Below are 26,303 nucleotides of genomic sequence, written 5' to 3'. Positions count from 1 at the left end.
ATGGCTTCTGAGGAACTGACAAATAAAGAGGCACTTTGATAAAGTGCCGAGCCCTGAAGTTGATCCAGGTGCAAGTACTCTAGACACACTACATAAACCGAGCAGTTTTCAAGGTAAAATGGAAGTCAGCTCTGAATCACCATCAGAAGAAACAGAGGGTATGTCTACACTACAGCGCTAATTCGAACTAACTTAGTTCGAATTAGTTAATTCAAACTAAGCTAATTCGAACTAACGCATCCAGACTAAAAAAAAACTAGTTCGAATTAGCGTTTTGCTAATTCGAACTAGCATGTCCACATTAAGTGGACCCTGAACCGGGGTTAAGGATGGCCGGAAGCAGTGCCGGCAGGGCATCAGATGAGGACTTAGAGCTGCTGCCTCAGGCTAGCCGAGGGCTGTGCTTAAAGGGACCCGACCCCCACCCTGGACAGACAGTTCTCAGGGGTGCTCAGCTTGCAAAGCAGTCCTGCCTTTGAGTGCCCTGAGTGCCCACACTGGGCACATCACAGCACTCGGACATCAGACCGGCTGCACTTGCCGCAGGCTGCCATCTGGGGAGAGGGGGTAATTGGGGGGCTGCAGGAGAGCTTCCACCCCCAGAAGCCCGCAGAGCCAGCCCAGTCCTCCCCATCGGGGGCTCGTACCCTATTCCTCCCTCACCTCCTTCCACTTACCCTTCCCTAGCCCCCCTTCCTGATGTACAAAATAAAGAAAACGTGTGGTCAAAAATAGAATCTCTCTTTATTGAACAAAACTCGGGGAGACTGGGAAAAGGAGGTGGGAGAGGGGAAAGAGAGGGTGGGAGAGGGTCAGGCAACTACAATGATCAGAGGTTTGGAACAGGTCCCATATGAAGAGAGGCTAAAGAGACTAGGACTTTTCAGTTTAGAAAAGAGGAGACTGAGGGGGGATAAGATAGAGGTCTATAAAAGCATGAGTGGGGTGGAGAGGGTGCATCAAGAAAAGTTCTTCATTAGTTCCCATAAAGAAGGACTAGAGGACACCAAAGGAAAGGAATGGGTAGCAGGCTTCAAACTAGTAACAGAAAGTTCTTCTTCACAAAGCAAAGAGTCAACCTGTGGAACTCCTTGCTGCAGGAGGCTGTGAAGGCTAGAACTAGAACAGAGTTTAAAGAGAAGTGAGATAAAGTCATGGAGGTTGGGTCCATGGAGTGGTAATAGACAGGGGGTAGGAGTGGTGTCCCTGCCCAAAGTTTGCCCAGTGGAAGGCTGGAGAGGGATGGCACGAGACAAATGGCTTGGTCACTGTCTTCGGTCCATCCCCTCCAGGGTCCCTAGGGTTGGCCACTGTCGGCAAACAGGCTACTGGGCTAGATGGACCTTTGGTCTGACCCAGTACGGCCATTGTAAGCTCAGGGCTCAGGGTCGGGTGTCTCAGTGGACCCCCTTGATTTTCATGCACACCTGCTCCTGGGTGGCCAGGCTGGCAGCTCTCCTGCCCTAGACGTCCACCTTCCTGTGCCTAGTGCGGAGGTCGTGGACGAGGTCCACGATGTCCGCACTGGACCAGGCGGGTGCCTGCCTCTTGCGGTCCCGGGCAAGCTCCCGGGAGCCGCCAGCCTGCTCCCGGGAAGACGGGGAGGGCTGGGGGGCATCAGGTGGCTGGCTCGAGCCGTGCCAGGTGCAGGGTCTGCTGGCTGGGTGCTGGCAGGCTTGCACCTGGCACTGGCACCGTAGCCAGCCAGTGCCCCTTTAAAGGGTCCGGGGCCGGGAGGGGGGCAATAGAGTTTCCCTGGTGTTGGCCAGAGTGGCCACCAGGGAAAGCTGGGGAGGGCTAGCCTCCCACTAGTTCAATTAAGGGGCTACGCACCCCTTAATTCGAACTAGTAAGTTCGAACTAGACTTAGTCCTCGTACAATGAGGTTTACCTAATTCGAACTAAGCGCTCCGCTAGTTCGAATTAAGTTCGAACTAGCGGAGCGCTAGTGTAGCCCCTATGAAAGTTAATTCGAACTAACATCCGTTAGTTCGAATTAACTTTGTACTGTAGACATACCCAGAAAGAGCAGAGAAGCACTGGAAAATAGGAAAGCTGCAGGAATAGACAATATCACACCCAAACTGCAAATAGCCAGCAGGACAAGCACTGTCAGAGCATTAGAAAAATATAGATATACAAGAAGATATGGGAACAAGAGGAGATACCAGACTGGCCAAAGACAACAGTTACATCAATCTTGAAAAAAGAAGAGCTTGCCAATCCAAATAATCATAGAAATATAAGATTTATGTTGGGAAGAACATGATGAAACTAAACAACAGATGAAGGCCAGTTTTAGAGGCAGTAGTGGGTGAGGGAATTGAGCGACTTTGGGCCAAAATTGCATTAATAACACATTCAGGTTTCAACAGGTGATTCGCAAAAATTGAAAATGGAGACTAAAATTGTTTTCAGTTTCTATGGTTTGTAGTTGTCTATCACTTTCAAGTCAGGAGGACAGCCACTCCACCTTGCTGTGTCACAACAGCACTCAAGCTCAGGTCCCACTAGAGTTCTGGATCCCTCTGGCAAACAACCAGTAACAATCTGGTGCTCTAGCCCTCCCTCCCCTAGGTGGGACAGAGGCCTGAGCAGTCTTTAGCCTATAGTCACCTGGCTGGGGCTGGCAGTAACTAACAGTCTATGGCTCTCGTCCTTTGGGCGGAACAGAGCAGAGAGCAGGCTTTAGTAGAACCGCCCTAGATAAGGCAGATAAGGCACCCAATCTAGGGTTCACAATCTTCTGAAGGGAGCAAGCCAGAAGCGATGCACAGGTGTGCATCAGCTGCCACACAGGAGCGGGATTGGCAGTGGAGATGTAGGGGAACCCAGATCCACCAAAGTCCACCATGTCCTAGCTGAAGACTCTAATAGGAGTGGAGTGCTCTGCCACAGGGTCAGCAGGGAATTCCGCTACAACATGCTGTCCCCTGCTCCAGCAACAAGACAGGCTGAAGTCTGGTTTCCCTGGGTTGATTCCTACCATTGTTTGGTGAGGGAGCACCATAGTCTGAGGGCCTTTACCTTCTCAGAGTGCCCTGCAGACAGCAGGCCTGGCCACATCTCTCTAGGATCGATCTCCTCCAGAGGCATGGAGCCTGGCGGCAGCAATCAGCAGATGACTGGGGAGGTTTGTCTCTTACTCTGGCTCACCCAACTGAGCTGCAGGGCTCTCCTTCTATACTTCCTGTCCCATTCCAGTATCTGTGGCAAGAAGGGCAAGGTAGGTCTTGCCTACCCACCACAGGGAGGATAGTGGTCTCTTGCTCTCAAGTCTGGAGAAATGCCAGTCTGCCTCACCACACACACTCTCTCAAGTCCATCTTAGGAATCTGGAAATGGCAAAGTACCTTTCTCCCAAATGAGGGACGACATTAGCATTAGTGTGATCCCTACCAGCCTAAAAGTGTAGGGCTGCAGGGTGAGGTACCAAGGTATCTCTTGGGGGTTCGTCTCCTTGATTGCGTTCAGTCACTTCAGAAGGACACAGTCAAGCACAGCATGAAGGGAGCTCCCAGAAGGTAGTATCTCAAAGCAGCCATGATCCCCTTCAACACCAGAGCTTCCTCAATAACCAAGAAGTTCTACTCTTAGGGGAATGATTTGCAGCTGATATGCAAGATGGGCTGCTCTTCCTTGTTAACCTCCAGGGAGGGGATGGTTTCCAATCCCACCTCCAAGGCACCAGTCTGTAAAAGGAACTCCTGGTGAAGTCCTGGCTGAAGAGCATTGGCTCAACACAGCTGGTTTTTGAGGGTCCGGAAGTCCCATCCACAGACATTTGTCCAATGCATGTATCGGGGGTGTCCTCTCTCAGGAACGCCATCAACTGAGGCAAAATTGGAGATGAAGTGGAGGTAATACCCTGCTAGCCCCAGAGATGGTCACACCTGTCTTTTTTGGTAAGGGCAATAAGTAAGACTACATTTTAGTCACAGGTAGTAAGCAAAAAGTCATGGCCTGTGATCTGTCCATGACATATGTTATATACCATTGACTAAATATTGGGGGGTGGGAGGGAGGAAGCAGCCTGGAGGTGTCATAGGTGTTCATGGTGGGGGGAGGTCGGGGAACATCACAAGTGCTCGAGAGGAAGCATGGGTTGGCAATATGTCTGTACACAGATTCAATTGTCCATGGTAAAAATGTTGAGGCCTATGGGAGAGGCTCAGCACACTGCTTCCATTCCCCCCTACCCAACAGTTGACTCCATGGCTTCCAGCTAGCCCACTGGCTGGGACTGGCAACTGTAGTCAATAGGATTTGCGAGAGGCTGCACCTTCAGACAGGGGCAATGTGCCCCATGAGGAGCCATGGCCACATCTCAGAGAGCAACTGCAGGGAGCTGCTTTGGGGAACTGCCAGAGGTGAGTCTTCCTAAGAATTTGCTCCACCCCCAACTCCTGCTTGCTGTCCCCCACCCGCAGCTGGAGTGGTCAGAAGGCAGATGAGATTCCCACAGGTAACCCCTTTTTGTGGAGAGTGTGCGTACACTCTAGTCACAGTGAGGGAAAGAGAAACCCTTCATGGGGTAAGAGGTGTATCCTGGTCAGTGGGAGGTACTCGTACTCCTCTTGTCTACACACCCCCATTCCTCCAGTCTAAAGACATGCACACACACACAAAGATGAATTTCCCTGATATCAAAGAGATTTCCCTCCTACCATACACCTGTGACACCTCCATGCTGCCCCCTTGTCCCTTCCCCACAAGATTTAGTCAGTGGTATACACAATATGTAGTATTCTCTATATACATCTGAAAATAACCCATAAAAAAGCTGTTGCATACATTTAGTAAAATACATTGGCATTACACTACAATTATCCATACATAACTCCATAAATAAAATTCTGACTATGTATTCAAATTATTTATGGATTTATTTTCCTTTCTAGCCTCAACAGCTGCTCATTGAAAAGTACAGATGTGACAATGCTTGAGCTGACACAATACCACTAGACTATTATTTAGGGCCTGATCCTACAGTCATAGAATTCAGTGAGTTTTGTTCTTAACAGCAATGGATGCAGGCTTACGCCTTTGAATGTATCTGAGCTTCAGTGTGAGGTTTTTTAAATATACCTTTAAAATAACACTTAAACCTAATGAATGGGAATTTTCATGTTCCTTATTTAAAGAGGATCACAATAGGACATGTTATTTAAACAAGAACAGTCAAAAAGTAGTGACAATATACTGGATATATGGTTTTAGAATAAGTACTTATTTTAATTCCCCATCCTACCAAAAAAAAGCTGACTGTGGTGGCAAAGCACATTCAAAACCAGCCCACCCTGCAGTAGCAGTAGGAGTTTGGGTGTGGGAGGAGACTGGGGGTTGGAGCACAGGAGAGGGTGAGGGCTTTGGGTGGCACTTACAATGGGGGGCTCCCTGGGAGCAGCATGTCCCTCCCCACAGCTCTGAGCTCTCCACACTGCCTCTGCCAGCAGGCATCAACCCAGCAGCTCTTAATGACTGTAGTTCCCGGCCAGTGGTAGCTGCAGAGCCAATGTTTGGGCGGGAGGGGGGCGCAGAGTGGGGGCAGCACATGGAACTAGGACTGGAGGGAAGGACTAGTCTTCCCTTCTCAGGTGCTGGGAGGAGTTGGGTAGGGAGCCTGCCTGCCCTGCCAATACCTCTCCCCAACACCAGTGGATGGGCTAGTCCATGCACTGTTGCCTCCCCCCCAGTCCCAGAGGGGGCCCAGACTGCTCCCATCCAGGGGTAGGCACATCCTGAAACATGGTGGGACACTTGATAACATTTCCGAGCTTAGTGACAGACATTGGCAGGAGGTTATGTCATCATCCAACCTGTAAAACATTGCACAATTTTCCACTCTGACAAAACAAAACAAAAGACAGTAGCCTAACTAGCTTGCTAGCTAATTACAGGCCTCAGTCTGGCCCCGGGTGGGCAGCTCTTCTCCTGACATTGCAACCAGAATGTCTGTGGTGTGATCTTGAGTGTGCCAATGGGCTTCAACTGCCCATTGTCTTGGGCCTCCCCTGCTGAGAGCCCCCGGTAGGCAGTCTGGGCACAGCCTGTCAAATACAGGGCCAATAAGGTAGCCCATTGCTCTAAGGCAGTTTATTACTCCAGGAGTCACTTAGCAACCAAGTCAGCCCTCTCAAATGGTAATAAGGAAGACCTCTGGATCATCCTTGGGGCCCATTTTTGCCAAGGCACCAGAGCTATGGGGTCAGTCGGGGCTACTGCTTCCCTGGGATTGGAGCCTCCTGGTGTTAGCATGAACATGGCAAGCTGCTGAAAGCACTTGTTGCTGCTCACTGTCTTGGACCCCCTGCTCTCAAATCAGTTGCTCTTGGGGTATGTCTACACTAGCCCCTTAGATCAGTCTAGGGAGGCTAATGAGGGCGACCGGAATTGCAAATCAAGCCCGGGATTTAAATATCCCGGGCTTGATTTGCATGCTCCTGGCCAGTCTCCATTTTAGAAATTGACTAGCCCGAAGTAACTGCCCGCGTCTACACGCGGCAGTGAAATGGAGTTCTGATTTAAAGCCCTAAATCAAATTAGGTGGTATTCCTCCTGCAATGAGGTTTACCACTTAATTCAAATTAGGGGCTTTAAATCGGAAGCCCGTTTCACTGCCACATGTAGACACGGGCAGTTTCTTCGGGCTAGTCAATTTCTAAAATGGCGACCAGCCGGGAACATGCAAATCAAGTGTGGGATATTTAAATCCTGGACTTGATTTGCAATTCTGGTCGCCCTCATTAGCCTCCCTAGATCAATCTAGGGGGCTAGTGTAGACGTACCCTTACTGATTTGCTAGCCATCCCAGTAGCTGTTGCTACTGCTAGAGCAATGCCAACTGCTGTTGCCTCTCAGTGAGCCATTTGATCAGTTTCTTGACCTCCATCATTCTCAGAGCAGGGTCGGGGAAGAGGAGCTCAATCTAATTCTATCCTAGGTTTGTTCTCTTGTCTCAGGGGAGGGGAAAATGCCAGCATTCTCCATCAAATGTAGTGATCTCTTGCTCTCACATGGGACGAGTGGCAACCCTACCTTGTTGTGTCAAGTAAAAGCATTTGGGCTCATGTCCTCTAGGTAGGGCACGGCAACATGCAGTCTTTAGCCTACAACCTCCTACTGTGGCAAACACAAATTAACATTCCAAGGCTCTGGTTCTTTGGTTGAGGAGGAGCACAAAGCAAGCTTAGCTTAATCCTCCTGGGTAAAGCAGCCGGCAAACACTCAGTCTAAAGCTCTGGCGCTTTGTATAAGGCAGAGCTGCAAGCAGGTGTAAGTTAGCCTATACCACCTGGCTAAAGTATCCAGAAAACACATAGTCTAGGACAGTGGTCTCCAATCTTTTTTACACCCAGGATCACTTTTTGAATTTAAGGACAACCCAATATCTAACCCATCCCTTTCCTGAGGTCCTCCCCCTTCCCTGAAACACAGCCTCACTCACTCCATCCCCTCTTCTCTCCATACTCACTCCCCCCCATCCTCACTCCTGTTCACTAGCCTGGGACAGAGGGTTGAGGTTCAGGAGAAGGTGCAGGCTCTGGCCTGGGGCTCTGAGCTGAATCCAGGGTAGGGTACTGGAGTGCAAGTACTGGGATGACGTTTGTTTTCAAGAGGGGCCTCTAGGTTGAGGCAGAATTTTGGGCTGCAGGAGGGAATGAGGGGTGCTGGCTCTGGGAAAGGGATCAGGGTGCAGAAAGGGGTTTGGATGAAGGAGGAGGTTTGGTGAGCTGGCTCTGGGAGGGGGCTCAGGGCTGAGGCATGGGATACAGAATAGTGTTCAGGGTACAGTGGTTATGCGGGGCTGGAGAGAGTAATGGGATGCTGGCTCTGGTAGGAGGTTGGGGTGTGGCCTTCCGCCTGGAAGCACTTACCATGGATGGTTCCCAGTTGTCAGCACAGCAAGGCTAAGGCAGATTTCTTGCCTGCGCTGGCCTCACACCACTCCAGGATGTGGCTAACATGCCCCTGTGGTCCCTAGAAGCTGGGGTCAGGGGCAGGTAGGTGGCTCCACATGCTGACCCTCTCTGCTGGCACCATCCCTCTAGACTCTGGTATGTCAGGAGGGACAAATCACTGGATGGTCTCTTAGGACTTGGATAAATGGAACATTTTGTGGTCTTTGGTAAGTAACAACCAACTATCACTAAGTGTAGCTTGGCAAGCAAATCTGGAATACTCATGAGGACTGTCTGTGGTTCTGTGGTTAGACTGTTTCAGTGTTTTCAGAGTTCACACTTGTTACTGGGTTGGCAAAACCTAATTATAGAACATATAACCAGTTCACTGTCTCTGCCTTAAATATTGACAATCTCCCTGAGGTTCATGGTCATACACCACTCCAGACAAAGTAACACCTTTGTTGTCTTAGAAAATTGGTATTGTCTTCTTGGACTTACAATAAATACTAAGACGACAAAGCAGTAACATTCTGAAAAATGCATTGAAATATGAAGTCATCAAAACTTCATGTGTACATAAGAAACTTGAGCAGTGCCGATGCTGCTCCTCTCTGTTGGCAGAGACATTGAGGCAGAGGTTAAAAGAGATGTGTCTTAACCACAAATGCTGAACAGAAGCTGACAAAATTATGGATGGATAAAAACTATTATTGTTGATACCAGAGTGAAATGGTACCTGAAAGCTAGTTATTCCACTATTGTTCGCTATGGGGTTTCTTGCACCTTCTCCTGAAACATCTGTTATTAGCCACTGTCAGAGGCAGTATACTATATTAGACATAACACAGATCTGGTAGGGCCATTCCTTTGTTTCTTGGTTAGAATTACAGAGAAAAGTGTGGGGGGGGGAGGAGTCATTACATTGTAACATGCAATAGTTGAAAACCATGGGAAATTGTTCTTCAAAAGGAATTTTTCCTTTTAAAATGAACAATCCAAAATCATATTACTTCATAAAGGAAAGCAGATTAACCTACATTTCCTCCTTTTAACTACTCTTTTTTTTAAAGTTAGCAGATGACTTTATATATTGGATGACATATACTGCTCTTTATAAAGACTCTCAAACAAAACAAGAAACAGGAAAATAAGTCATTCTTTCATCACACAGGTGGCAGTTTCTTTCATGTCCCATATATGAGCAATCCAATTATTAATCATACATGGAACTGGAACGAGATACACTTCACATTTGCAATTATAAAATACAGCATTTGACTTTGGCTCATTTCCAGCATTGTGTGGGAAGAGTCTTCAAGCCTCCTGGAGTATATTTACAGTTCTGCACGCGCATGCGAGAGAGAGAGATTGATCCAGAGGGCAACCACAGCATTATCATAGCAATATCTGAAAATAGGTAAAATCATCTGTTTTCAAGTTTTACTATGGAAGCAAAATGTCAAATATTTTTTGGAGTTCAAACTGTTTGACAAATCTTGTCTCATTCCAAGATTCTTTTGTCCCATTTTGGCTGGGATCTCCAGCTTTCACGGAGGTTTGTCTTTCCAAACAAACTGAAGCACTCTCCGCTCTTGGTGCCCTTTTCTAATGGAAGAAAGTGTCCAGTGACCCACTGTCATGACCATGAGGGGTGGGAAGCAGCCTGGAGATTCAGGGTATGTCTACACTACAGCGCTAATTCAAAATAACTTAGTTCGAATTAGTTAGTTTGAACTAAGCTAATTCGAATTAGCGCATCCAGACTTAAAAACTAGTTCAAATTAGCGTTTTGCTAATTCAAACTAGCGTGTCCACACCGATTGGACGCAGGGGCACATTTAAGGGCGGCTGAAACCAGTTCTGGCAGGGCATCAGGTCAGTAGTTGCTTTGTGTGGCTGCTGTCTGAGGCTTGTGCTTAAAGGGACCCCCCTGGACAGCCGGTTCTCAGCTTTTCCGCTTGCATGCCTACCTCGCCGAGGGACAGCAAAGCGTTTTTCTCTGCTCCCGTCTGTGTTGGTGCTTCCCTTTGGGGATGCCGCTGCAGGTGGCAACATGGAGCCAGAGCTCACCCTGCAGTTTCTGGTGCAGTTTGTGGACTTGCTGCTGCAAGCTTGCCAGCAATGGCTGGAGGCTGCCTGGCACCAACTGGTGCACATCAGCCTCCTGCCTCTCCGCCTGGCCTCCCTGGGGCAGAGCAGCTGGGGTGCTGCCGGGTTGGTCCAGTAGCGCCCAGAGCGGCGCTGCAGGACCAACCGGCAGCGCCCCAGCTGCTCTGCCACAGGCGGCTGGAGAAAAGCCTAGTCTGCTGGGGAGGGGGGGGCGTACTAGCTGCGCCCCCCCCCCCCCCCACCCCAGCAGACCAGGAAGACGCTGGCGGCGGACCGAGATGCACCGCGGTCCCGCCACCTGGGTCCTCCGCGGCTTTGCTCCCAGTCTCCCTGGTCTGCCAGGGAGACGGGGAGCAAAGCCTCTGAGGACGCCAGCAGCAGGACAGCCGTGGGGCGTCTGGGCTGTCCTGCTGCCGGCTTCCCCGAGGCTTTGCAAACCTCGGGGAAGCCGGCAGCGGAGCACCCCAGGCGCGCCTGGGCTGCCTCGCTGCCCGAGCCCCCCCGCGGCTTTGCAAAGCCTCGGGGAAGCTGGCAGCGGAGCAGCCCAAGCGCGCCCGGGCTGCCTGAGCCCCCCCGTGGCTTTGCTCCGCATCTTCCTGGTCTGCAGACCAGGGAGACGCGGAGAAAGCCCCGGAGTACACAGGCAGCAGGACCGCGAGGTCCCGCAGTCCGTGTCCTCCGGGGCAGCCCCATTCGTAACTGCGGATCCGACATAAGTCGGATCCGCGTAAGTCGGGGACTGCCTGTAATTTAAAATAATGTCTTTGTTTCAGAAAGTTAAATATGTAGTAATTTGGAATGATTACTTTATGAAGGCTTAAGATTTAATATACTTAAAATATAGAATCAACTCAATTAAAATGTAAAACAGAAAAGAGCTGCATTATGTATTTCGGAACATTTAATGTTGTATTCAAAGTTTTTGCGAATAAATCTGAGAACTTTCATGGTATATAAAACACCTGTGACTGACATTTTTTTATTCCCAAGTTTAGTGCTCTTAATTAAGTACCTTCTGCATGTTCAGTATTCACCATCTGGCATGCCGTGAAAAACATGGTACAATTTCTTGAGAAAGAAAATGCTAAGCAGCAGGGGGGTTTTTCAAATATAATTTGCTTCATTTGGGTTGAGGTATTTGGCAGGAAGGGAAAGAGCAAGGAGTGGGACAGAAGAGAAGAGGGAGACTGTGGTGGTGGGGGGGAGGAAGGGAGGGAGGAAGAGCAGGGCCTGGCCCGAGTGGTGGCAGGGCTTGGGATGGAACAGGAGCGGAGTATGGGCAGGGCCTCAGGCAGAGGAGGTGGACTGGGGAACTTGCTTCCCCAAGCGGCAGCTTCACCCACCACCCATTCCTGACTCATTCTCCTGTAAGCAGGAGTGGTTCTGAAATAGTGCCATTGATATTCCCCCTGGAAGAGGAACTCACATAGTCCAGGAAATAAAGTGAATACCAAATCTAAATTCAGCAGGCATATGTAATAAATAGCCTCCTCTGCATCCAAGGTAATGGCAGCAAGAGCTCCTTCTATTTCAGAGGTGGGCAACTTGTGGTCTGTGGACCACATACTGCTCATCAGGGCTCTATGTCTGCCCTGCAAGACAGTTAGTTCACCTTTGCCCACTCTAGAGTTGGCAGATTCTGCTGGTTTCCATCCACACATTTTTTCCTACCAATATTACTAAAGTGGCATATGTGTAAAGCAAGGGTACCTGAATTGAGGAGCATGCTGATTGCACACTATCGTGACTGAAAGCCATATGTTCCCTCTTCAGCCAATCAAAGTGCTGCTATGTTTCAAATGGTGTACCCCATCAATTCTAGGTATGTAAGAGCAGTTAGCAAAACTACCTTATCCTGGCAGACCATTTGGGTTACAGCAATCTTTCAGCCACTGACATGAAGGAGGGTCACTCATGCAGCCTACTCATTAGCTGAGGCTGCTCATTGCTATTCTGTTGTCTCAAAGCTCCTCTGTCACTCAGCTGCTGCAAATTGTCAGATCCATGTCTGTGAGAGAAACACAAACTACTTGACTTGAATAATTTGACATAGGATCTTGTCAAGCCTGTCTGCAAAGACTTTAGTTAATATTTTGGTGTCACATTTGATAAGGGAAAAACTAGCCTATAGCTACCATATGGCCTGGGATATTTACCAGATTTGGCACTGAAATGACAACTTCCCTAAAGCGTGAAGGGGCGTTCTATTTTTCCTGGCTGCACTGTATATTCCCAATAACCTGGTGTTAGGGTCTCAGAATTTGCTTTATGAAATTAAATGATATGCCCATCTGTGCCTGGTACTTTGCAGTGGGCACCCAAAGCCTTTAAAAGCTGTGACAATGATCAATTTTTGAACGTCACCTAAATCATCTGCATCAGTCATTAAATCAGTTGAATATAATTGGAATGAAATTGTTCAAATTGTTTATTAATGGACAGCTGTAGATAGCGTCAGTGGTGGCCCGTCAATATAGGTGAACTAGGTGGTTGCCTAAGGCACCAAAATAAACGGACATTGAAGGCTTTGGAGGCGGGGGGGGCCGATCGTGTGCCGATCGCGCATTTCACCTAGGGCGCCAGTTGCTGGCAGCTTGTCTAGGGCTGCTCCTGGATAGCATAAAACAAAAGTTACTCCATTTGGAAACCCTTACCTCCATTAACTGAAAATGGGCAGATCACACAGACATCAAGTTGGTGCAGAATAAAACCCCAAATTCTGTGAAAAATGACAGTGATAAGATAGCAGGTCATGGCACTGAGTGCAGCAGCAAGTACTTAACCATAATGATGGCACACATCCAAAGTCTTAACATAAAGATAAATAAGAGCAAAGAAACAAGAAAAAGAGAGAAGGAAGATGCTCAGTAAGAGAAGATGTTGATTAAAACTGCTAACAAGAGCCACTGTCACAAATCATTTTCTCCAAATGACCCATGGATGATTGGCCATCAGAAGTGCACAATCAGCATCACCTTTGATTGTATATAATAGTGATTGGCGTCTAACGTATGCAATAAAGATTTCTGTGTTAGAATCATAAAAACCTAGGGCTGGAATAGACCTCAGGAGGTCATTGAATCCAGCCTTCTGCCCATAGCAGGACCAACCCCAACTAAATCATCCCAGCCAGGGCTTTGTCAAGATGGCACTTAAAAACCTCTAGGGATAAAGATTTCACCACCTCCCTAGATAACCCACTCCAGTGCTTCACCACACTTCCAGCAAAATAGTTTTTCCTAATATCCAACCTAGACCTCCCCCACTGTAACATGAGACCATTTCTCCTTGTTCTGCCATTCGTCACTACTGGGAACAGCCTCTCTCCATCCTCTTTGGAACCTCCCTTCAGGAAGTTGAAGGCTGCTATCAAATCCGCCCTCACTCTTCTCTTCTGCAGACTAAATAAGCCCAAATCCCTCAGCCTCTCCTCACAGGTCAAGCGCTCCAAACCCCTAATCATTTTGGTTTCCCTCCGCTGGCCTCTCTCCAATGCGTCCACATCCTTTCTGGGGGGGAGGGGGGGTAGAACTGGATGCAATAGTCCAGATGTTAATAAAAGTTGTTGTGTGTTTGAACTGCTTGTTGGATGGAGATGCCTTGCCCTTGGGAAATTCCTAAAACTGATTACCATAGCATAGTGAAATCCTTGGAAGGGTAACAGATTTGGTGGGCCAAGCAGGAGAGGTCAACAGGAAGAGCATGATTGATACTACTAGAAATCCAGCAGTTGGCAGACGGGTATGAAGTAGGATCATCACCTTCTTCCTGTGTTAGTCATGAGCTACCTTAGGGAATGTAGGACTCAGGAATACAGTAGATAAAAAAGGGAAGACAACATAAAAGGGAGAGTTAGGTAGACAGGGTTAGAAAATTTAATTTTAAAACTTGGAAAGCATCCTTGTGGGACTTGATGCCATTATGGGACTTGGAATGAACATTGGGATCAGTGGGTAAAACACATGAAAAAGGGGATCTTTTCAGGAGCCTCAAACAAGAAGATGAAAAAACAGCTACTCTAGAGCATTGGCTCCCAACCGCCAGTCTGCAGACCAATGCTGGGCCACAAACCGCTGGCTGTTGGGCCACAGCACTTTGCAGCATGGCAGGGGTCACACTAGGATCCAGCAGCAACAGCAGGAGCTGGGGGAAGTGATCACTAGCTGAGGCCCATCAGCAGAAAGTGATTTACAGCCGCTGCTCATGTGGACTCTGGGCCAGATCTGAGTCCCAGTGGGGACTGCTACTGGCCCTTGGAGCTCAGGCTGCAGCTGGGAGGGACAATCTTCAGCAGGGCCAGGCACACCGCCCCCCAGGAGCCTTTCCCAGGGCAGCATCCTCAGCCTGGCTAGCCCCTGCCTGGCCTAGTCCCTACCCTAGTGCAGGCAGTGCTTGTGAGGCAGGTAAGAAATACCTCCCCTCTCATCCCCTCCTCACTGGGAGCAGGGCCCCCGGTACCCTGGGATTGTAGGGGGAGGGTTTGTCCCCAGGATGTTCCCAGCAAAGCTGTCTGCAATCCATGCCCAGGGCCTAGGGAAGCTGCCACCAGCTCATAGCATGTGCAGGGTGAGGGGAACCAGCCTTGAGGGGTGTTGGAAGGGGCCTGAAGGGGGTGGGGCCAGATAAGGAGGGTGAGGGGGAACAGGGATGTGTGATTTTGTGTGTGTACCTAAGCAATGTAAAACAACATGTGACCACTTAAATTGAATTACCATAATGCATATGCAAATAAAATGTTATCAGGCCACCAAAAGTTTATGAATGGGTTTGCCGATACCCAGTATAAAAATGATTGGGAACCACTGTTCTACAGAGTTTGCAAATGGTAGTTATGGTCACCGATAAAGAAATGGAGAGCTTGAGAGAGTTAGGAAGTTTTTCCTAATTTTCAGCTTTAACCTCCCTTGTCATGGTGTAAGCCCATTGCTTCCTGTCCTATCAAACATTAAGGAGAATAGTTTTGCAACACCCTTTTAGGTACTTAAAAGCTGTTATGACCCTTCTCAGTCTTCTCTTTTCCAAACTAAACAAACCCAGTTCTTTCAGTCTTCCCTAAAAGGTCATGTATTCTCTGGCCCATACGCAGGAATTTCTGCGGGGGAGGGGAGGTCCTTTTTTTTGTAAATGCGGACTGCAATTTTTTAAAATATATAGGAGTTTTATGCAATGAGTGCTGGTAAGAGGTTAATGAAAAATTTGAGTGGAAACTGATTGGTAAAATGATTTTAATATACTAAAAATATATATAGTAATAAAGGTTTTCTAGATATTTCCTTCTGGGATCTTGCTGGAATTTCATAAATGAAAAACAATATTCCAAAATATTCCAGTTTTTGTTGCAGTGAAATTATGGCTTGGCACTGTTGTATGCATGAGCACCTTTTTTATCTTGGTGACATTAGTTGTCAATTTAGGATAATGTGGCTTGCGTCTTCATGACGGTGTGTAGAGCTGATTGGCGCTCTGGGGAGGGATAATCAGTGTGGATGTTCCATAAGCTCATTGCTAGTCATTTCTTTTGTTTGAAAACAGACAACTGGAAACTACTAACCTACTTCAAACCCACTGTTTCCTCCAAACTGGGACCAGTCAGCACTGCCTGATATAGGGCAGAAGGTACTCTTTGACCTATTAGCTCTCTTCAGGAAGAGAACTTTCCTATATTTATTTCTTGTGAAAGGTAGACCACTTAAAATACAACCCTCAGACTCATGAGAGGAAGTTCATGTGGTGTTTCCAGTGATGTGTGCAAGATGGAAATATAGAGTTGGCATGTTTGATATAGACATGTGCACTGGGAAGTGAATTGAGACCACCATCTCATTCCACAAGAGTGCATGACTGAACAACCATCAGATCATAAATGACTTTTTGACCATTTGCTCTTGACTTCAGCTAAGGAATTAGACCATGAAACTCCATAGCTCAATGATGATTTTATCCCCATTAGTATTTTTTAAATGAATGTTCTGTAGCATTTCATAGTGAGAGGAATTCTGAAGATCATCAAGACATGTAAAAAAATATTAGGGAGAAACTTATAGCTTTCCTTATTAAAATGTCTGCCACTCTGGTTACAAAGCTATTTTAAAATTATTTGCTGAGGTAAAGTTAGTATTACTTTTCAAGTGTGAAGGTGGTCCCTGGAAAAGTTTGGAGTGTAGCAGAGCTTGTTTTCATTACTGAAATTTGACCAAATTAATATCCAGTCTTGCATACCCATGTGAAACACACCCAAAACGACCAGAAGAAAATAAAAAACTTGAAGAAAATTAATTTTGGTCTACTCAAACATTTTTATTCAAATTTTGAAAAAAATCCCAACTCATCGATTTCTTAAGTTCAAATAAACCTTTTCTCCCCCTTCAGGTTTGGGGGCCAAACAGGTTTGGGCTGCAAGAGGGGACCAGGTGCTGGCATGCAGCTCATCTGGGCAGGGGACAGGCAGGGAGCTGGCACGTGGCTCATCTGGACTGAGGGGGGAGGCAGGGAGCTAGTGCTCAGGTCAGCTGGGCTGTGGGTGAGGCGGGGGACAGGAGCAGGCATGAGGGTCATCGTTGCAGGAGCCGGCATGCAGCTATGTTGGACTGGGCTCAGGAAGACCACAGTGGGGGGTGCGTTTACACTCTTGACACTCCCTCTGCATAGGGCCTGTTTCTAATCCTTTAATCATTTTTGTTACTTTTCTCTGGCCCTTCTCCAATTTCTCCATCTTTCCTGAAATGTGGTGCCCAGAATTGGAAACAATACTCCACTGGAGGCCTAATCAACCTCAATGCATTCCATCCTTGCCCCTCCCTCTCCCTCCTGGAGAATCCTGCATGCATGAAATAGCTGTTCGCCGCAGGTGGGAGGCACTGAGAGGGAAGGGGAGGAACTGATCAGTGGGCCCGCCAGTGGGTGAGAGGTGCTGTGGGGAAAGAGGAGAAGGGGAAGCTTGGCTGCCAGGGAGCACTGAGTACCCACCATTTTATCTCTGAGGGTCCTCTGGAGCTGGAGCACCCATGGAGTTGGCACATATGCACCACAACATAATGCACAACAAGTCTTGGACCAGAAGACAAGGACTGAGACAATATCTGCAGGGTATCTTTTAACAGAGAGGTTCAATCAATACCATACCAGGCCATACAGAGATGTTTAATCCCATTTAATTAGTTAACTAGGTAAATGTTAAATTTAACCGGTTAACTGATTAAACGGGGCAAGTGTGGGGGGTGGGGCTGCTCCAGCCTGACTCCTTCTGGCCCCGCATGGGTCTGGCAAAGCTAGCAGCCAGAATTAGCAGCCTCACAAGGAGCTGTTACTCTCTGCCCCTTGGGGGGCTGCCGGCTCTCAGCCCATGTGAGCTGAGAATCAGCAGCCCTGCACGGGGGTTTGGTAGTGCTGGAGCAGCTCTCTGCCTTCAGTGGGCTATGGGTAGGAGGCTGCTCCCTGGGTATTGGGTAGCTGTTACCCAGCAAGTATCACTCATTAAAGATGCTTACTGGGTAACCAGTTACCCGTTAACAACCCTGGGCTACGTCTAGATTGGCATGATTTTCCGGAAATGCTTTTAACAGAAAAGTTTTCCGTTAAAAGCATTTTCGGAAAAGAGCGTCTAGATTGGCATGGACTTTTCCGCAAAAGCACTTTTTGCAGAAAAGCGTCTGGGGCCAATCTAGATGCGCTTTTGTGCAAGAAAGCCCCGATCGCCTTTTTCGCGATCGGGGCTTTTTTGCGCAAAACAAATCTCAGCTGTCTGCACTGGCCCTTTTGCGCAAAACTTTTGTGCAAAAGGGACTTTTGCACGAACGGGAGCAACATAGTATTTCCGCAAAAAGCACTGATTTCTTACAGTAGGAAGTCAGTGCTTTTGCAGAAATTCAAGCAGCCAGTGTCGACAGCTGGCAAGTTTTTCTGGAAAAGTGGCTGATTTTCCGGAAAAAACTGGCCAGTCTAGACACAGCCCCGGTGTATACCTCCAATATATTTTCTTAACATTGGACATCTTATCAACACTGGCTGTGAGCAACTCAATGTGGGAAGGGAGGAAGGAGAGGAGTGATGAGAAGATGGTGGCAAAGGAAAAAATAATCAAATTTAAACATGCAGAGCATAGCAGACATTAATTTTGTATGCACGGAAAGCCACTGATTGCATGCTACATGATGACTAGCTGACCAAAAGCTTTGGAACAGCATTTTCGGGAAATCGGTACACTCAAAGAATCCATTTGTCCAATGTGGCCACCCCAGGGTATCACTGCCACCCTCTGTATTGACTAGGGAATGGGTTTGTGGATATAGCACCAGAGAAGAAATATTAAATGCTAGGAATCCATTCTGTTCATTAAAAAACCTTACTCCTAGATTCTGGTAGTACCCAGTCTAGCTACTACTGGGTAGTTCCTGCATAATATGTGCTGGATTTTACATTGTCAGGAAGCCCAGCTCCCTCAATGAAGCAGCCGAAGATCAAGAATCTCAAGTCCTCCTCCTTAGATAGCGACCCTCGTATAATTTAAACAGCGCATTTTAGCTACGGAGGAGTGTTCAAAGGAAAAAAAAAGACATGAATTGGATTATGGCACTTAATAGATTATCCCTAAAGAGAGCTAGAAAAGAATAGGATGCAATCTTGGACAGATGAGGATCTTCTGTGCTCTCTTTGCAAAGGTAAATTGCAGCACTTTCTCCCATGGGTTTACAAATGAGAGCACATTAGACATTTAGAATTCTAGGAACCCAACAGCAAAAAAGGAAATAAGGAGTGAAATTTAATCCATGGGCCATTAGTTCAGGATAGTTAAATTTGTTAGGAGTTCATTAGAGATCACAAGTGTCAATCTTTTAAAAACAAGCATACAGAGAGAGAAGGCAGCTAATCTTGTTGGAGCCCTCTACCCTTTGAGGCTTTTACCAATTATTGTCTCCTCTCAGTAATTTATGAGAGACATGGCTGAAAACTCCATATAGAATATAGGGCTTTCTTGCTATGCTTCTTTCATTATTAAAGGGAAAGCTGCACTCAACACATCTAGTGAGAGCCTGAAAAATCATAATATTAACATTCAAAGCACATCAGAGTTCTCTTCTCCCTAGTTTTCTACATAACAAACTTGTTAACAATACATTTCAGGAAATAGACAATACTGGTTCTTGGTTTATCTGCAGACACACACCTACAGGCAAGGGACTTTTATGCCCATTTACAAAGGCATAATCCTCTTGTAAATCCAGAATCTCTGAAAGAAATTAGGGAAATAATTCCAGGTGTTTCCCCTTCTCAGCTCCCTCCACAAAGCTCAAAATTCTCAAATTATTAAAATACAACGGCTGTGTCTACATTAGCATCCCTTTTCCGGAAAAGGGTGCCAATGAGACAAGTCGGAATTGCAAATGCCGCGGGGGATTTAAATATCCCCCGCGGCATTTGCATGAGCATGGCTGCTGCTTTTTTCCGGCTTGGGGCTTTGCCGGAGAAAAGCACCAGTCTAGATGGGATCTTTCGGAAAATAAAGCCTTTTCCAGAAGATCCCTTATTCCTCTTAAAATAACTTACGAACGGGGCTTTTCTCGTGTCCTCCGGGGTGAGAAAGTGTCCTCCGGGGTGAGAAAAGCTTCTCCTGGTCTCCCTAGTCTGCTGGGGGGGTCCAGCAAAGCTGCTGGACCCCCCCCCAGCAGACCAGGGGGACAGAAGCAAAGCCACCCAGGAGAAGTGAGACCGGGAGAAGCTTTTCTCGCCCTGGAGGACACGGGCGGCGACCTGCCGCCCGTGAGCTCCGGGGCAAGAAAAGCCCCGTTCGTAAGTGCGGATCCGACATAAGTCAGATCCGCGTAAGTCAGGGACTGCCTGTATAGCAGTAGGGATATGTTATCGACCACCTGACCAAGATAGTGACAGTGACTATGAAATGCTAAGGGAGATTAGAGTGGCTATCAAAATAAAAGCCTCAATAATAGTGAAGGATTTAAACTATTCCCAGAATTACACATCACCTCAGGACAATATGCAGAGATAAAGTTTCTTGATACCTTAAATGACTACTTCTTGGAGCCACTGGCTCTGTGATCAACAAAGTGAGAACAATTCTTGATTTAGTCCTAAGTGAAGCACAGGATATGGTCCAAGAGATAATTATAACTGGACTTAGGAATTGTCCCAGGTTGAGGTGTCGTTAGAGGAGGTTTTGGGACAAACTGATAAATACTTAACAGTAACAAGTCACCAGAACCAGATGGCATTCACCCAAGAGTTCTGAAAGAACCCAAATGTGAAATTGCAGAACTATTAACTGGTTTGTAACCTATCCTTTAAATCAGCTTCTGTATCTAATAATTGGAAGATAGCTACAGTGATGCCAATATTTAAAAGGGCTCTAGAAGTGATCCAGGCAATTATAGATGCCAATGAGCAGGGCTCGACAATCTATGTAATCTACTCACCCGTGGCAAGTAGATTACATCCTGGAAGAGCCAGGTTTGGGTGATCTGCGCATACACAGAACGATCTACGCATGCGCAAAACGCTGGACAGCGCGCCACGGCGAGCCCTGCCAATGAGGGCTGCTCTCAGCATTCGATTTGGAGGTCTCCTGTAGATCTGCTAAATCGAATGCTAGAAGATTAAACTCCAGAGAGTCACTCTTCTCTATAGTGTAGACATGCCCTTAGTAAGAAATACAACATTCACCATTGGCTAGAATAATTTAAAAAGTAAAAATTAAGAATATGAATAAGTGTAAGCTAAGCAACAGAATTGCTTAATTAAATGCATATAAATATATTGTATCTTTCATATTAGCTAAAAATACCACAAGTAATATTAGCTAAGAGTGTCACTGTATTTAGGTGGAAAATGTGTTTTATTGCTTCCTCGATTATTTCTTCCTTAGGAAAATATTTTAAAAGTACAAATACAAAACATGACCAAAACTGAACATTTAATCAAAGTTTCTTGCTTACTTTTAAAACCAGGATTAAAATTGGTAATTTAGATAGCTGATTTAAACAAATCCACTCTATAAAGCACTCTAAGAAGGAGCTTTTCCCCTGTATGTGGTCAAACTTTAAAGCATACAGACAAACATTGCTACCAAAGGAAAGGTCACTCACACTCCTTTGTAATGTATTTTAACCCTGTCAGGAGTGGCACTGTACAGTACAAAACTCTAGAAAAGACATAAAAATAGATTTTACCATGCTTATACTTCCTTCCCATGAGTTCACAAAAGCATGTTGAAAAGTAATGGAAAATGAGACAGGGAAAAAAAAAAAAAAAAAAAAAGAGGAATAATGCACATAAATTGTTCAGTGCGCTTCTCCCTTCCCCAATCTCCCTATGCTCCACCAACACACCAGAATTTGAATTGTATTCAGTAAATGTTAGCTTGTATCACTTGCAACACTGCCAAGCAACACAAATCTTCCAGTACAAAGTCATAAATTATAACCAATCCTTAACAATAGATGTTTCTGTCTGGAGTTTTACTGATTAGCCTTTAAAATAATTTATGAGTCTGGACTAAAGGTTTTGTGATCTGACATTTATTTTGCTGGTTTTACTTAGGTCTTTTAGCTGTGATTAGTAAATCATGTATGTATTTAATAGAAAATAAACACAAATCAATTATTTTCAGTGAAATTAAAATTTAGGATATGATAATCTGCCTCTGACACACATTACAAAAAGCATATATATGTTTGGTCTTGCATAATTATGAATAATAAAAATAATACTTAGCACTTCTATAGTCTCAATATCTCAAACCAATGAATGAAAATGGACAAGTACTGTTAATTAAAGCTGTCAAGACCTTAAAAATTAATTAATGGCTAATTAAATATGATTAATGGCTCTGTTAAGCAATAATAGAATTATATTTATTTAAATACTTTTGGATGTTTTCTGTGAGGGGGTCACTCACCACCGTAGCGGGGGTCCGTCGTCTGTCCCCGGAATCAGTCCATTCCACCCGCACCGGCTTCCGCTCATGTGGCGTTCCCCCTCTGGAATCTTCGGTCGCGTTGCTCTCTTTGCCACACTGCCCTCTGGCAGTGCCCAAGTCACTCGCTCTGAGCCCCCCTTCCGGGGGTCTGGTGTCTCTCCAGCAGGCCTGTCCGCAGGCCTAGCAGGCTGGCCGGTGGGCTGCCCAAGCGCCCTGGCCCAGCCTAACTCTCTAGCCCGGCCCTAGCTCCAGAGAGCATTCTGCTCCCTCAGCAGCCAGGCTCACACTGCCTTAGCTGAAGCAGCCCTTCCCTTTTATAGCCCCCAGCTGGGCCTTAATTGGCCAACGCCGCCCAGCTGGGCTGAACTCGCCGGGCCTGCTCCAGGCTGGGGTTTGGCTCTTAAGGGGCCAGTACAGGGCAGCTGCCCTGTTACATTTTCTACATTTAAAATATATTGATTTCAATTACAACATAGAATACACAGTGCACAGTGCTCACTATTTTCATTACAAATATTTGTGCAATAAAAAAGAAACAAAATACATAGTATTTTTCACTTACACTGCAGTGCAATCTCCTTATTATGAAAGTTGAATTTACAAATGTAGAATTATGTACAAAAATAACTGCATTAAAAAATAAAACAATGGAGAACTTTGGAACTAACAGGTCCACTCAGTCCTACTTCTTTTTCAGCCAATCACTGACACACACAAGTTTGGTTTCAGTTTGCAGGAGATAATGCTACTAGCTTCTTGTTTACAGTGTCATATGAGAACAAGCTTTCACATGGCACTATTGTAGCTAATATCACAAGATATTTTATGTGCCAGATGCACTGAAGATTCACATGTCCCTTCATACTTCACCCACCATTTCAGGGGACTTGCTTCCATGCTGATGAATGCTTCTGCTTGATAATGATACAAATCAGTGAAGACTGATACACATTCATTTTCATCATCTGAGCCAGATGCCATCAACAGACTGAAGCGGCAGCAGAAGTGGTTCCCCGTGCCTCTGAGGCTTTGCTCTGGCAAAGCCTCAGAGGCGCGGGACCCCCCGCGGCTGCGGCTTCAGTCCGGGTGCCTGTGGTCTGCTGGGGACCGTCCCCAGCAGACCACAGGCACCCAGACTGAAGCCGCAGCCACGGCGGGGTCCCTCGCCTCTGAGGCTTTGCCAGAGCAAAGCCTCAGAGGCGCGGCACCCCGCTGCCGCTGCGGCTCTGCTCCCTGTGTCCCTGGTCTGCTGGGGGGGGGGGCGCAGCTAGTGTGCTCCCCCCCCCCAGCAGACCAGGCTTTTGTTTTGGACTCTGGGGCAGAGCAGCTGGGGCGCTGCCGATTGGTCCTGCAGCGCCGCTCTGGGCACTACTGGACCAACCCGGCAGCACCACAGCTGCTCTGCCCCAGGTCCTGATTCAGCCGCTGCTGGTCAGTTTCAGCAGCGGCTGAATCAGGATGCCTGGGCAGAGCAGATGGGGTGCTGCTGGGTTGGTCCAGTAGCACCCCAGCTGCTCTGCCTCAGGCGTCCCCAAGTCAGCTTCTGCTGAAACTGACCAGCGCTGACTACAGGAAGCCCCAGGCAGAGTTGCTCTGCCCCGGGCTTCCTGGAATCAGCTGCTGATCAGTTTCAGCAGCAGCTGACTTGGGGACTCCTGGGGTTCTTAAGTTGATTCTGTATGTAAGTCAGAACTGGCGGTCAGTTTCAGCAGCGGCTGAATCTGGACGCCAGTTCCGACTTACATACAGATTCAACTTAAGAACAAACCTACAGTTCCTATCTTGTACGTAACCCGGGGACTGCCTGTACCTTGTATCTGGACCTAGAAATAATATAGAATGGGGAATTTCACAAAGAATCAAATCAATGAGTCATATTTTGGACAGTAAGATAGCAATTACTTACATTGGTTACAGAAAACAACAAAGTTGTAGGTCTAGATAATAAATCCTCTTAATAAATAGATAAGACAGTTTGGGCACTATGACTATATGGGTTTAAACAAAGACTCTAATTATCTCACCCATTACAAAGCTAGCTTCCACAATTATCACCCCTAACATCATTACCTCACAGAAACTTCCCCTATTATCACCCCTATGTCATTACCTCACAGACACTAACCTTCCCCCCTCACCCGTACTCTGTTCTAAAATTTGATTTGTCTATTTCATATGCGTTCATTTTTTTGATTGTATCACTTTGGTATATATGGTTGTGCCCATTTTCTTCTACATATTGATCTGAGGAAGTGGGTCTGGCCCACGAAAGCTCATCACCTAATAAACCATCTTGTTAGTCTTTAAAGTGCTACATAGTTCTGTCTTTTGTTTCAGCTAGACCAGACTAACACAGCTGCATCTCTATCACTATTCTGTATTGAACTATGAATTCCATTGATTTTATGAACATGATTTATTATTGTAACCATCAGTGTAAATTAGATCACCCATTTTTTAGAAAGATCTTGACACAGTAGAGAAGAATGTGGACAAAACCTAAGAGTTTGTGAAAGAAGGCAAGGTCAAGCAGAAGGCAATTGCCTTCAAGAGTTTGCTGTTTTAAATAAATCTACAGCTTTCTTGGGCTTTTAAAGAGTCAAGTATGTGTGGGTGATTTTTTTTAAGAAACTTCTTTGCCAAGTCCATGTGTCCTTGCTGTACTGCCATTGTGCCTAAAACAGGAGGCTGGTCAAAACTAGAGCTCCCATAGCCAGGTGGACTTTGGACAGAACATGTCTAAACAACTGGAGAGCTTGAGAAGGCTGAGACACAAGAGGCAAGATCTAGGAAGCCAGACTCTGAGGTCCCACTGCTAAGAGAGATCAGGGTCTACACCTGACATATGTACTTTAGCAACCCAGACATAGGAACAATGACTAGTCATTACCTAGACCCATGGGAATTCATGTAGGGTGACCAGATGTCCCAATTTTCATAGCATCTTAAGGTTAGATGAGACCACTAGGGTCATCTAGTCTAACCTTCTGCCAAGATACAGGATTTGTTGCATTTGAACAATCCAAGAGATATGGCTATCCAGTCTCCTGAAAACCTCCAGTGAAGAAGTTTCCACACCCTCTCTATGCAAATTGTTCCATTTTATAGGGACAATCCTGATATTTGGGTCTTTGTCTTATATAGTCACCATCAACCTTCTCAACCCCTGTCCTGCTTTTTCACACTTGCTATCTGATCACCCTAGATTCAGCCATTAGATGTTATCACAGCAGATTGATGTTTGTTCAAAAAGTGGGACAATACCAGATAGTGACAGTAGGTCAGAGATGGGTAATAATTGTTAGTGGGGGGCCACTCCTAGATTTTAGAAAGTGGTCAAGGGCCGCACTTTTCTGTGGAGGAAATGAGGGGTCTAGGATGGAGGCTAGGTACAGAAGGGTGCATGGGGTAAAGAACTGGGGTGAAGGAGACGGTAGAGGTCTGAGAGGGAGTTTGGGTGAAGGAGGTCAGGGGATTAGGGTGCAGAGTCTGGGAAAGTGTTTGGGTGCAAGAGAGGATTCTGGCCAGGGGGAGGGGTGTAGGAGAGGATACAGGACCTGGGACGGAATTGTGAACTGGGGCAGGGGAGAGCAGAGGGTTTGGATGGTGACCTGGGGGAGAGAGTTGGGGTGCAGGAGGGGCCGGGATGCCAGAGGTACGCTCTAGCTAGGAGGAGCTTACCTAAGCGTCTCCTGGCCATCACCCCCAAATGGGCTCCAAATGGTCTGCTGCAACCCCAGATCACCCAGGGTATGTCTACACTACCCTCCTAGTTCGAACTAGGAGGGTAATGTAGGCATACCGCACTTGCAAATGAAGCCCGGGATTTGAATTTCCCGGACTTCATTTGCATAAGCGGGGAGCCGCCATTTTTAAAACCCTGCTGGTTTGAACCCCGTGCAGTGCGGCTACATGGGGCTCAAACTAGGTAGTTCGAACTAGGCTTCCTATTCCCCATTCCACGAGGTGTACCGGTAGTTCGGAATAGGAAGCCTAGTTCGAACTACCTAGTTCAAGCCCCGTGTAGCCGCGCTGCACGGGGTTCGAACCAGTGGGGTTTTAAAAATGGCGGCTCCCTGCTTATGCAAATGAAGCCCGGGAAATTTAAATCCCGGGCTTCATTTGCAAGTGCGGTATGCCTACATTACCCCGCTAGTTCGAACTAGCGGGGTAGTGTAGACATACCCTTAGAGCTGTAGGCTATTCCATTTATGTAGCTCTCAGCACCAGGAGGGGGAAGAGGTTTGAGCTGCCCTCATCCCCCAGGCCGATCTTTCAGCACCTATAGGCAGGTTGTTTTCAGCCAATAGGAGCTGAGAGACTGGCTGGGGTCAATTCCTATTGGCCGGTTGTTTCTAGCC

General features: G+C 46.9%; 1 long non-coding RNA gene across 3 annotated transcripts in view; it reads right to left on the bottom strand.

Annotated features, from left to right (window-relative positions):
* Positions 1-22,194, bottom strand: part of LOC142830023 (uncharacterized) — a 78,827-nt gene extending 56,633 nt beyond the window's left edge. For all 3 annotated transcript variants that reach the window (XR_012905038.1, XR_012905027.1, XR_012905026.1), the window contains exon 1: positions 21,922-22,194. This is a non-coding gene — a long non-coding RNA (uncharacterized LOC142830023). The remainder of the gene's footprint in view (positions 1-21,921) is intronic.
* Between the last annotated feature and the right edge of the window lie 4,109 nt (positions 22,195-26,303).

The sequence above is a fragment of the Pelodiscus sinensis genome, chromosome 1 (genome assembly GCF_049634645.1).
Source record: "Pelodiscus sinensis isolate JC-2024 chromosome 1, ASM4963464v1, whole genome shotgun sequence".
NCBI lineage: Eukaryota > Metazoa > Chordata > Testudines > Trionychidae > Pelodiscus > Pelodiscus sinensis.
This window is presented reverse-complemented; position numbering and strand designations above follow the sequence as displayed.